Here is a 14,237-nt window from a genome sequence, read left to right on the forward strand (position 1 = left end):
CGCCGAAGCAAAACGGCGAGTATCAACTCCCTCGCATGCGTCCAGGAACAATGCCGTCAAGATGGAGACATCCTCCTATTCTGGCGAGGGTCCTGATCGCCTACCTCTGAATCGCTGGTTCAGAGAGATCGACATCGCGATCGCCTCGAGGCTAATCGAGGCGCCATCAGCCAAGGTGAACTTCCTGCTATCCCGTTTATCCGGAAAGGCCAAAGAATGGGTTCTCGGCAAACTTGTCGTCGACCAGTACGCGTTCCCGACTCTGGAGGCACTCCAGAGCGACCTGCGTCTCGCCTTCGAACCACCGCAAGATGAGTCGCGCGTTCGAGCTACATTCTTCGCCCTAAAGCAAGGCAAGATGGCCATGCGCGACTACGTCCAGAGAACGCGACACCTTGCATCGTGTATCGTCACGAAGCCGATCGACATGGCTTCCCAAGTCCATGTCTTTGTGTTTGGTATGTGTGAAGGTATGACGCGGTACTGTCTCACGCGCGCCGAGCCTGCCACGTTGGAAGAAGCCTTCGCTCTCGCGCTACGCGAGGACTACCTGGTGACGTCGTCATACGCCAAGACGATGCCTGCGCAGACTCGGGTGTTGGTACCCGAGCCAATGGAGATCGATGCGATCGAGGCTTCGCAGAACCGACGGTGGTCGTCTTCTGGGAGAGGCCGCGGTGGTCAGAATGACCTCTCGCTGAATTGTTTCCGCTGCGGAAAGCCTGGTCATCGCGCGGCGGTGTGCCGCGCGCCAGCTCCGATCCTCGCCCACATGAAGCACGTCACGCCCGACGAGAGGTTTCCGGCCGCACAGCCAAAAAACGGCCGGGGCCAGTAGGTGCGGGGCGACCTACTGGCTGGAACGGAGGCCCGGGTCCCCCGGCGGCAGCCCGACCTCCTAGCCCCCCTGTGCTCTATGCACACTTTAATGCCACCACTGCTAGTGGCGACTCGAGGCTGATTATTGTCAGCCTTTATGTCGCCGGTGCCCGACGACCACTCCGCGCGCTCCTGGATTCAGGAGCGACGAACAATTTCTTCCGCGCTTCATGCCTGTCGATCCTACCCGCGGGTGTTCCCGTGCGTGATGTGCCTGGTGATGTCGTTGTCAAGCTTGCGGATGGAAAGCCGTTCCGTGTCGCGCGACAAGAAGTCTCGTTGCCGTATACGTTCGACGGCTTCCGCAGCAATGACAACTTCATTGTGCTTGAGATGAACTACGCGTTTGACTGTATCCTGGGTATACCATGACTGTCCCGGTATCAGCCCCAGATCGACTGGTTAGCCCGGTCAGTCAAACGGCGACGCGACTTCGATGTGAGCGAAGTCTTCACGCACCTCTTGGTGGCACCAAGAGACTGGCCCCATGTCACAGTCGTGGACGGGACGTCCACGACGCACGTTGTGCGCAGAGCGAGCGATGGCCCTCTCTGCACGACTTGCGCAGTACTGCTGACTGATGACGACAGCGTCGAACACCCGTCCGGTTACGGGCGCGCGAGGCGAGCGGTTGAGCATCCGCGGCTCCCGCGGACAAGGAACAAGGCGGCGGAGCGCACGGCGCTCCCAGCGACAAGCCCGACGGTCGAGCAGGGGCTCCCGCGTGTTTACGGGACGGTCGAGCAGGGGCTCCCGTATGATGATGAAGCGGTCGAGCAGGGGCTCCCGTATAATGATGAAGCGGTCGAGCAGGGGCTCCCGCATGCCATCAAGACGGTCGAGCAGGGGCTCCCGTATGACTTTGAGGCGGTCGAGCAGGGGCTCCCGTATGACTTCGAGGCGGTCGAGCAGGGGCTCCCGTATGACGATACCGCGGTCGAGCAGGAGCTGCTCCCGCGTATGAGCGGCGCGGTCGAGCATGGCCTCTCGCGCCTAGAGGAGGGTGAAGTATCGTCCGGCGACAGCGAAACATCGGTCTTGAGCAGGGGCTCGAGACGCACGAAGACATCCCGACGGTCGCGGAGACGTTTGAAGCCACGCCGCAGTCCAGTGGAACTCACGACGCTACCAATCGAGTCGGTCTGTGCAGTCGAATATGTGGGAGGTGTTCCCAACCACGCTCGAATGATCAAGGTCGCGAGTCCACCTCGCGACGCCAAGTCCATCACGGACCTGCCAGGTCTCTCCTGGAAGAGCTTCCTCCGGGATCTCAAGGCTGGTGACATCGAGCAAGTGTGCCTGATCACCGATGCCAACCCAGTGTCTGACGAGACGAACGCAATTGCCCATGATGACACGTCGTCGCGCCCGAAAAGCGCTGAACCAAAGTCAGCGCGCGAGGAGCGCTTCGCTGCGCAGTCGTGGGAATCGCTGAAGGCGTCCGGCAATCCGGTCTACGAGACAGCTCGCGAGTTCGCCGACGTCTTCCCAGACAAGATCCCTGCGGAGCTGCCAGCGGATCGCGGAGTGCGCCACGAAATTGACCTCGTGCCTGGATCGAAGTACTGCGTGACGCGGCAGTGGCCACTGCCGCGTGATCAAGTCAAGGCCATCGACGACTTCTTCGAAGGCCGCCGCCAAGCCGGTCACGTCCGTGAGAGCATCTCGCCTCACTCGAGCTTGACCTTCTGTGTGAAGAAGGCTACTGGCGGGTGGCGCATCGTACACGCCTTTAACAAGTTGAACGATGCCACCATCCCGGCGCAGACACCGATCCCGCGGAAGGACATGGTACTGGACTCCATGTCGGGCAGCGTCATTTACAGTGCCATCGACTTGACCGATGGCTTCTATCAGATCCTCATGAGAGAGAGCGATGTACCTCTCACGGCAGTCAGTACGCCCAGCGGTATGCTCTGGGAGTGGCTCGTGATGCCCCAAGGTCTGAAGAACGCACCAGCCACATTTAATCGCATGGTGTCCCATGTGCTACGCCCGCTTCGTGACTTCGCTCCGAGTTACTTCGATGACATTTTTGTGCACAGTCACGCTGAAGAGGGTCTCAGCGCGATCGACGTGCATCTGCGGCACTTGAGGCAGGTCTTTCAAGTGATGAGAGAGAACAAGCTCTACGCGAATCTCAAGAAGTGTGTCTTCTGCGCGCCGGAAATTCCGGTGCTTGGGTGCTACGTAAGCAAAAACGGAGTCCGTGCTGACCCGGAAAAAGTGTCGTCTATTTGCTCGTGGCCACCACCATCAAACCCCACTGAGCTGCGTCAGTGGTTGGGCCTCGCTAACTACTTGCACAAGTATACGAAGGGATATGCCGGCTTGATACAGCCACTGTCGTCGCTGTTGAAGAAAGACGCCACGTGGTCGTGGCGCCCCGAGCATCAAGTAGCCTTCGACTCGGTGAAGAAGAGCTTGGCCTCGGCGCCAATACTGATGCTCCCCGATGACGCGAAACCGTTTCAAGTCGTCTGCGACGCTAGCGACTTTGCTATCGGGTGCGCGCTCATGCAGTTTGACAACGAAGGCCGCGAACGAGTCGTGAGCTATCAATCACGACAGATGAAGCCGGCCGAACGCAACTATCCCGTCCACGACAAGGAACTTCTTGCGATGCGATACGCTCTGATCAAATTCAGAGTGTACCTGCTCGGAGAACAGACGTTCGCGGTGTACACGGATCACGCATCGCTGCGCACAGCGATGAAGTCTCCACATCTGTCTCAACGCATGGCACGATCGCTGTCGTTCTTCGCTGAGTACAACTTCGTCGTGCACTACAAGCCCGGCAAGAACAATATCCTCGCCGATGCTCTGTCTCGGCGTCCAGACTATGATCCACGAGCGACGCGGGGTCGTCAAGTGATTGACGAAGACGAGGATGACGAAGATCACTGCGCGATGTGCTTGACATCAGGTGTCAACCTGATGAACGTGACTCCAGAAATGCCGCTACGCGAAGAAATCGCCGTTGCGTACAACGACGACGCGGTATATGCCGCCATCCTCGCACATCTTCTTTCCCCCAGTGATAAAACACTCCGCGCGCTGCCGAACAACACGCGCAATCAGATTAACCGATATCAACTCGACGGCGATCTGCTGACGTACAGCATCGATCGATTCGATGCTCCCCGCATCGTCATCCCGAACGACGATGATCTGCGCGCTCGGATCATCCACGAGTTCCACGACAGCCCTGTCGGTGGTCACTTGGGCCGCAAAAAGACGTTCGCGGCAGTATCCCGCGACTTCTACTGGCCCCACATGTACAAATGGGTGCGCAAGTGGGTCCGTACTTGTGAGATTTGCCAGCGCGTGAAGCCGTCAAAGTCGTCGCAGGCTCCCCTGCGACCCCTGCCGATTGCAACTGAGGCGTGGCGCTCAGTGTCGATGGACTTCATCTTCGGGCTTCCACCCGATGCCGACGGTCGGACTGGCGTCTTGGTGTTTGTGGATAGGTTCAGCAAGATGGTGCATCTCATTCCGGTGTCCGACACGATCACCGCGGCTGAGTCCGCGGTGCATTTCGTTGACGCGGTCTTTCGACACCACGGCTTACCTGAATCGATCGTCTCTGACCGCGATCCGCGGTTCACGTCGTCATTCTGGTCGAGTCTCTTCCAACTTCTGGGAACGAAGCTGCTCATGTCAACGGCGGCGCATCCGGAGACGGATGGTCAAACGGAGCGGGTCAACGGAGTCCTCGAAGATGTCCTTCGAAGTTACGCGACTTCGTTCACTAGTTGGAGCTCCTTTTTGCCGCTTGCCGAGTTTGCGCTAAACAACGCGGAACACGCATCGACGGGTCTGACCCCCTTTTTTGTAAATAACGCGCGGCACCCGCGCGTTCCCGCTCTGCTCGCCGTGGGCCTCCCCACGATGCCTCGTGGCTCCACTCTGGGTGGGGAAGGAAATGATGGTGCTGGTAGTACGAACGCAGACACACCGATACCGGTATTACCAGTGGTGAGCACGGATGGCACACCACCACCACCAGCTCCCTTGTCGAGTGCAGCCCACCAGTCCGTGACGCTGAATGCAGTCACCCGCGCGAAGTCGAGACGGACCCTTACGACGCCGAACAACGCGGTGTCTTCACTGACAGATTGGACAGCGCGCACGTTAATCAACCCCGGCCCGGCTACCGATCCCGTCGCAGCTAACTACGCGCCGAAGCCTCCGGCGCGTCCAGTCGATGATGCGGCCGTCTCTGAGTTCGTGCTGCAGCGACAATCGGTCACCCGATTTGTACGAGATGCACTGCAAGAAGCAGTGGATAAGCAGAAGGAGAATGCCGACAAGCGTGGGCGCAAGAACGTGGCTACATTTACGACAGGAGATCGCGTGCTCCTGTCGACAGCATACGCTCTTCGGCCGTAACGAATCTTGGCGCGAGCAAACTCGCGCTGCGCTTTATTGGTCCCTTCAGGGTTACGAAGGTAATCGGTGATGCCTACACACTGGACATACCATCTTCCCTACGACTACACCCGACGTTCTACGTCGGGCGACTCAAGAAATACCACGCAGCTACAATCCCGTCGGCCCCGGAGCATCCGCCGGCGCAGCATGAACAGGACGTCCCTCCCGACGACGTGCGCGCCTTGCCATCGAGCCATCCGAGCCATCCGTCCGCTCGCGCGGACGTGCTGCCGTCTGCGGCGCCCCGAACACGCGCCTTTCCAGCTCCCGCGTCCGTTGCAGCAGTTCCGCACTCGTTTGACGAGCAGCCGCTGCTGCACCCTCCACCCGACGAGCCCGCTCCTCCGCCGCCTCAGCATCAAGCTGAGCGTCCCGCGCCCAATTCACTGCCTCGTCCACGTCATCCTGGGCGACCAGAACGCGAGCTCTATCGTCCCGAAGGTCCCCCGCCGATTGTAGACTCGGCTGGTGATATCCGCTGGATCGTGGACCATATTGTGGAGCACGAGGATCCACCTCGTACGTATGCCCATACCCGTACGAGTACGCGCTCCAAGCACGCGGTTCCGACCGCGCGACGTTACCGAGTACGCTGGCTCGGGTTCCCTCCGGACGAAGATACGTGGGAGCCTCGCGCCGCACTCCTCCGGGATGTCCCGGATGTTGTCCGCGAATACGAGAATACGATCGTGAACGAGAACGACGCCATAGCCGGTCCTGCGGTGAACGAGAACGACGCCGCAGACGGTCCTGCGGCGAACGAGAACGCGAACGCTGGCGTGCTCGTCCCCGTGGCGGCGGAGGACTCCGCTGAGTATCCCCGCGGCGTCCGACGCCGCGATTAGTAGACTGGGCCACCTCGGAGAGCGTGCGGCGATATTTGGCGATCCACGACTGTTCACTTTCGCTGAGCGGATGCTCAGTGACGCGACGCAGCCATTCTTCCTCGGACAAACGCTCGGAACTCTCGCACTACGTGCAGCCTTCGCGCACGTGGACGTAACAATCATGGTCGGACTCCCAGGCGTTCTTGCAGACGCGTGCTCTCAGCTCGCTGAGAGAGTGTTCACCGACGACCTCCTCGCGACTGGTGAGCCAGGCGACGAAGTTGCTCCCTTCCTGATGCATCCGGTTCCACCGGACGATCATTGCACACCACGACCGCTGCAGCGCATCGTGCGAGACGCCCGTCAGCGACTTCCCCCGCAGCGCACGAAATCGGCGGAAGTAGCCCGTCATCTCCTCCAGGGATCCTGGAGACTTCGCTCCCGACAAATCGTACAACGCCCAAGGCTTGAGCTCCCGGTCCATAGCGCGTGTCCGCTGGGTGAGTTCCAGCGGCGGGTCCTCCACGATTGCCGCCATAGGTGTTGCCCGCGCTATCTCCGTCGCCGAGTTGCTCGCGCGTGTTCCATCCGCAGGAGTCCCTGCGCTCGTGTCCGTCTGTCGCTCCATCTTGTCTCCGATCGCGCAATTTTAATTGTGCCTCTGCGGTTCACAGAGGTTGCTGCTTGTCGCCGTTGAGACCATCCCGTTGACGCCGCGTTCTCGCCGTTTCCCAGTTTTCTTTTCTTTCAGTTTTCTTTGCTCGCACTCACGGAGCGTGAGTGCAACCTTAAGAGGGGGGTGATGTAATGGGCCCCTCCCATTTACATATGTAGGTAGATCTATATAGGTAGATCTACAAAGTAGGGACAAAGGCACGCGGCTAGCGTGTGCCTCGTTGTCATCCTGCGATTGGTTGAAAGTGGGGAGCCAGACCCATTTCGACCAATCAGGTGTCAACCTGCATTTGAGTGGTTCACATGGATCCGAGGGCCACCCGCCCCGGCCCCAATAATAAACCAGAGTTGATTTTACCCTAGACTAAACACTTGGTCTCAGTATACCTGAGCTTATCGGACGCTTCCTCACCGCTACGTGTAAGCTAGTGACGGGCACTCACCTGGCCCGTTACACATCACCTGTTGAAGCTTCTGCTACAACTACTTCGACGGAGTTGCCGATCACGGCGACAACTACCTTAAATCGGCGGACGCCATTGCGTCCAGGTAATCCTTTAGGATACCGTGTGTATGGCAGAGGTGGGATCATTACTCACCAATGCTCTGCCAGAAGCTGAGTGCCGGTCAGCCTTGATGGCTGTACGGCACCAATTGCCTCAGGGTGCCTACGTCCATGGCACGGCGCCCCCAAGCGGATGACGTACGTGTCCACGACAGGCGTACGGCTCACAGCTGTTCAGGTAAGTGAACCTGACAGCAAGGTATATGCAGACCATTGTCTATGCTCTTCCACAGAGAGGTGTCAATCGATCCGGTGGCGTACGAAATTATTCGACGCTCCTGAAACTAAATCTTCCTAGGGATATTAACATCCCCGTACACTCACATCTACTACCTGCAACCCAGCGTTGCCCATCACCGATTCGAGACATAAAGTCTCTCGTAGACTAAGCCTCCATGGTGTGCGCCACCCGCACACCCGTCACGGAGACTCAACTCTCCCCCCTCTGGGGAACCCGCCACTACTGGTGGTCGGAGTTACTTCGGCCACCTGGCCGCGGCTTGCGCCAGCGACCGTTAGGCCCTCGAGATTTCAGGAATGGGTTCATCCCCACCCCAGTCGAGGGACATATACATTGGTAGTGTCCTAGTCCGCCACATTTATAGCAGCGGACCGAGCCCAGCTCAGCAGAGCTCAAGTCCATAGGCTCTGGTGCGTTGTTCGCAACGACAAGTTGCGCAACAACAGGAGTGTAGCGGGGCCAGAGGACGTATGTAGCGGGCCTACACAGTCGGTTCACCTCCTACCTTAGTGCAACATGCACTAAGGAATACGTTCAGGTGACCACTCCACAGGGTGGTCCACATTCATAGCAAAAGCATATGACTGGTAGAAAGTAATACCTTTCTACCAATGAGAGTCATTCAATAGATAGGGGTTCTGCCAGCCATCCAATGACAGAACCCCTCATTAGAAATATCAGTTTTAGGAGGAAACCCCATTTACAATCAATACAGTTCTCATTTGGCACCAAAGCTATCGTTCGGTTCCTTTATCTAGGTTTCAGTATACTTGTGGATACAAGTATACTGAACTTAAGTAAATTACTCCTACGCTTCCTCATACACGTGCGCACACGTGTAAGCTTAAGTAGTGGGTCTAAGCAGACCCATTACACTTTGCGTGACAATCGCTGTGGGATGCATGAATGAACTTGTATATCTGGACGCATTTGGCCTGAGAGCGTTTTGAACTGTAACATAGTGATCGGATAAGAATATCACCCCACTTTGCCTAGATATTGAGCCACCGTATTTGTACAGTACGTGTGGAGAGGAGGGACTTCGAACAAGTCACAGGCAGACAGGATAACCGTCTTCTTTGATGAATGAAAGTACACGCACTTTAGAGAAAACTCGATGGGCGAGGATGATCAATGCGTGGTTTGCTATACAGGTCACGCGCTGCGGAGGCAAATACTCTATTAAGTGGATGCTGGGACTTGAGGAGTATACGCAGAATACTCCGTATTTCGTGTGGTTTTGGTGAGCACTTGTGTGCCGCTTCTTGTTTTCGGACTGGTGTTATGCCATTCCTCTTCAGAAACCATCGGATGACTGGGGTGCAAATTACGGCTTCTGGTTCCGGGTGGGGTTTCTCGGGGCAGCGATAGGATTGGCATGCGCAAGTCAGATCGGACCATGGCTTGATGCTCCCGGGCTCTCTTTGGAGCAAATGTTTATGTATTGTATGCTGTAAGGAGTCGGCTTCGTTGCTGTTGGCATAGCGGTATTGCGGTATCAATACATTTCACCAACTACGGTTTGTGCTGGAGTCGCAAATGCCGCTGGTGCTTTCCAAGCTTATGCTCTGGATGTTGTTCACGTTGACCTTTCGCGTCGCTCACTTTGGTATGTTCAGTACCGTGAAGCAATACTCCTGTATGTAAATCAAGACTCCTTTTACTTGTTTGTGGCGTGTGTATATCGCAGGTGCAGACTTTTCCTTTAGGTTTGAGAGGATCGGAAGTCAAGGCAAATCGTAATCGATATGAAGCGTTTTATAATCGAAATACTTCAAGTATTGTAATAATACTGACGCCATAATGGACCGATTCCTGCAGCATTTTTCGGACAGATTTTCCGTCAACACCTCGCCTGTATAGATCGCGTACAGTCCGTTGCTTGTGCGGGTGTAAATTCGGCCTCGATGGCTAATGTTGCAGGCACCTAAGTGAAATCACGTTTATTTGGGTTTAGACACGATTGTAGACAGCCTGTTAATACGAATCTGTCGAGTTGGCTGAAGCAAAAAAGGAAGCAAAAAATGTCCCTAAATAGTCGTTTTCTGTCCATTTATCCACAAGATTTAGGCGAAAATCCGAATGGCGTTACCTCAACCATAAATACGACATGACGACAGGAATTGTGGCAACCTTAGGACTAAACGCAACCATAAAGCAGCTGCCGCCCGGTATTATATTTTAAATGACCAATGCCACGTGGCCTCCGTCACAAGGCATGTCTACATTTAGAGAAAATAAACCGATGTGGTCGACACGTATTTATGTGGAACACAGAAATACGTGTACGCACCACAAAATAGGTACGACACACGGATTTCACACTTAGCGATTTTTCTTATCTCCCACGAAGATCCTGCGGCAATGAACCAGAGAAAGCTGGCACGTGAGCTGGTGCGCGCGCGCATGGGCGAACTGGACAATATGAGGGGCATGCTGGAGAAAGTACAACGCAGCTTAGGTGAGATCTTGGCAGTTCAACTGGAGTTACAGGACCAGTTTGAAAGAGGAACAAGAGCGCATTTACGAGTTGGAAGCAGAATTACACGAAGAGGGGGCTGACCAAGATGACGATCTTTCGTTCGGAGTGTTGCTGGAGATGGCTGTCAATAAGCTCAAAGTATAATGCAATGGACATGGCCTTCCACCAGCGATGTTTTCAAAGGTGATGGATCCGCCTCCCGACTGTGTTACGAACTCCGTGCGCAGTCTGCTTGAAGCAAACTTGCTAATCACTTCGTTGGCCAGAACGCGGTGTCTTTGACAAGCAGCATCTACTGACATGTCTGTAGTGTTTGTCTGGACCGTAAAGAGGCTCACATTTGATGTGATCTTCCGCCAATCTTGCTCCAGCCACTTCCGGTCTTCAACCCACATGCGCCACTTAGACTTGATGCCATGAAACCCCGTCAAAGCACCCACGAATTGCCTGCAAACAGTACACATAGTTAAAGTGACCATATTATAGCAACTTTATAGAACAACCTTAAGGTATAGCAACCATACCCACTGATCTTCCAAAGCTTTGGGTCGATCGTAGCGACCAGATCGAGCAGACACCCTTGCGCTTTCACAATGTCTTCAAGCTCTGCCGGGCTGCGCCTTTCTTTTCTTGCTGTCGTGATCGATGCCTGAAGTGAGCGTGTAAGATCCACTGGAATTACGAAAGTGTGCATGTAGTCCGAACGCCGCATTGCTTCCCAACTACACTCGATGTTGCGTCCTCTCAAATATGGATCTTCAAACTGGACCGGATACTTGTCTAGAATCTCCGCCACATACTTCAAATTTGCAGTGTTTCGTGCCCAAAATAGAAGATGATCTAGCGCCACGGTAAGACCACTCGGGTACCTGTGAACAGCAAGGCGTTGTTGCCCCGGCGTCAGTGTCGTTTGTCTGAGTTGTTTCGTTGTCACCCTTGAATTTCCTCGGCGTTTTGGCTTTGGGATGTTGATAATATCAACAGCGCGGATTGGGGTGGCTGGTATTTGTTTCTCAGACTTGATCTCTTCCTTATTGCACGCGCCAGCATCGCTACCCTTCTTGCCGAGAGCTGCTTCGGAATATGGACGTGAAGATAGACGAATATCTCTTGTAATGCTGAGATTTGCGTAGGTGGAACCTTGTCGTCTGACTCAGACTCGTTATCACCATCTGTACATCCGTCCATAATAGGCACGTAATTTTCCAGCTCATCCGTAAGCTTGACTGTCTCCATGACGTCCGAAGGATCCAGAGAAGAGAAGACGTCCTCTTCACCCTCGTCATCACTGTCGGCATCGTTTTCCTTATCGTAACGCTTCTTTTCATCAGCATTAGAACGATTTAGGCCAACCTCCACTGTATTTCTCCATGCAGCCAGCTCTTGATAAAAGTCTGCACTTGATAAGCACGACAAATGCTCGAGTAGTGGCTCCAGCATCGCTTTTGCATAGGTATACTTTTCTGACGACGACAAAACTACCTGGTTGGCACGTTCTTTCCGATACAGGCGAATGTATACGACCTCCTTCGCTTTTCTAGCCTGTGCTGGAGTTGCTTCCTGGTTACCAATCCGTTCATCTGCGTGCTTGTCATCGGGCAACTCTATCTTCGGCGACTTTAACTTGGACATTTGTACAATGGGCTTCAGTAAGTCGGCCGCTACTGCCAGTTCTCGTTTCACATCCAATGCGGCGTATGTACTCCACCGATCATGGACCGTAATAGCTGGAAGCACTTTAAACCCGTGTCCGGATTCAGCTAAGCGTATAATGTGGCGACAAGGTAGGCGATGGCTTTTGTAAAATATGCAGGTGCATGTCCAATCAATGTCGTGGCACAGGAACGTTTAGTTGTTGCAGTGAACTTTCCAGCATGAAACAGTTTCTGCAACTCGTTTGCACGATGCGTCCACCATCATATTTACGAAACGTTCCCACTCCGTTTTCACTTTCGCAAAAATATCATCTGACAGCTTAGTTGCAACAGCTCTTAAGAACTTATGCACTGTATTGGGTACGCGCAACATTGAGTGTTGTTGTCCAATAGTCAAAACGATCTTCTGCACCACCGTGATTTGATGCTGCAACAGGCCAGCAATAGTCTTGTCAATTCTCGTCTTGTGCCCTAGCAGCATCTTCACTTGGTTCCAGTTCGATTCGATTCTGTTGGTGGTGGTATTGCGCGCGGTGAAGACCTTTCCTCTAGCAAAATTGGCCCACATATCCCGACAGGAATCCCAGTTTTTATCGAAATAATCAAAGAGTACTTGGCGTTTCTTGTCCTTACAATATTGACGCAACGCATCATAGTGAAAGTTGTACCGAAGATGAGAAGTGCTAATCAAAACACACAGATATAACGTTAGTGTACCCCCCCCCCAAGTGGAAACATACATACCTGTAAAGCAACTTTGTCATCAACACCAGCAATTCCTCACACTGGGAAACTTTTAGGCGAAAAGAGGGACGTCTCATAACTTCTTCCAGTAACTGATCGCGTGAAATTGGCACAAAAGTATTTTGGCCCTTGGGAAAACTTCTTTTACCACACCCCACTCCACGTAATCCTTATCAATCACGACAGACTCAATTCGCCTCCAACCTGGATTCTTCTCCTTGAAGTAATTTAATATCGTCGACAGTGTCAGGGCTTGCTCGTTGAGACATACGAAATTAAAGACAGGGAATCCTCTGCCCGTAGCTGTCGTGACGACCAAACTCACTGAATAATACGATAGGAAAATGGAGCCGTGTTAACAAACTGAAGTTGCTGTATGGTAAATAAGGTTGCTATACGAATATCGATAAAGTTGCTAGAATGATCTCTGTACGCACCCAAGTGATAACCCAGATTATTTGTGGCATGCGTGAAGTCCATCGCTAACGTCTCGCCCCACTGGTCGAACATAATCTTCTGCACTTTGGTCTGCATAACAATCGCGGTCGTCAGTCCCAATTGATCTTGCAGCACAAGGACATCGCTGTCGTCCAATTGACGAAGAGCATGCAGCATGATCTTAAAGCGCTCTTCTGCGGAATCATTTCCCATGATGCTGCGAATGAGGTTGCGGGTCTGTTGTGGTGTAACTTTGCACCCTATCACATCGAAAATTGAAGCAAGGAAAGTGATCCAAAGAAACGTGTTAAATAAAATATCACTCCAAAAAATAAGCGCGCTTTACTCACCAATTCGCTCATTCAAGAAATTTGCAATGTGCTTGGAAGAAACTCGTGCGTCCGCCAACGTTTTCACATCTTCACGGTCTCTTTCATCCAACGGTAGCGTCTCAGTTGTCAGGTATGACGAAGCTTGAGACGCGGTCGTAGGGTGCGAATGGGTATGGTTCTAACCATAAAAGTGCAAAGTTAGAATAGCACGGTAAACGTACACCGTTACCGTACCTCGTTAATAATCTTGATCATAAATTCATCGTCATCTGTCGAAGTCACAACAGCAGTGAACCGAGCACGGCATCCACAGTAACGAGTCTTGCGGTTGCGGTGGCCTTTCGAACGAGAACTCTGCGAAACACCGTGGGTGCAGCGAAATATCTTGTGTGCCCATCGAAACTCCGTCGGTACTGAGTCGTCGTGAGTGCTACAAAGCAACAAAATAACGATCGTGTTAGACATAGCCAACTGAATACAATGAAGTATACATACCTATTGTAATGCACCGTCGTTTGAGAACTGCGGACCCGAAACTTGATATTGTTTTGCTGCGTGTAGGTCTCAAAAATATCAGCAAATCCCTCCCAGTCTGCGATCGGGTGGGATGGAAAAGGAGGGACAACGTTGACAATAGCATCGCCGTTTGCACGCATAGCATCCATTTCCTTCATGTGCTTGCTGGTACGCTTACGAGGCGTGTATTCCAGCCGCGTCGAAGCTGTTAAACCGCGGTCATTGTCTCCGTTTTTGCTGCCATTGCCTCTGGCATTTTCGTCACCTAACACCTCTTTGCGCTTCTTAGAGGGTGACGGCTCGTGTGGAGAAAATCGTCGCCTTGGAGATGTTTGATGTGGTGAATATTGCCGGTTGGCGTGCTGGGCAGCTGCCAAAATCAATAGTAACAAGTGATATCAGGCCCCTAGTTTTCCAGCGCAACCATACCGTTAATGCAACAATAACAA

Source organism: Phytophthora ramorum (assembly GCF_020800215.1).
Source record: "Phytophthora ramorum isolate Pr-102 chromosome Unknown Phyram_PR-102_s0021, whole genome shotgun sequence".
NCBI lineage: Eukaryota > Oomycota > Peronosporomycetes > Peronosporales > Peronosporaceae > Phytophthora > Phytophthora ramorum.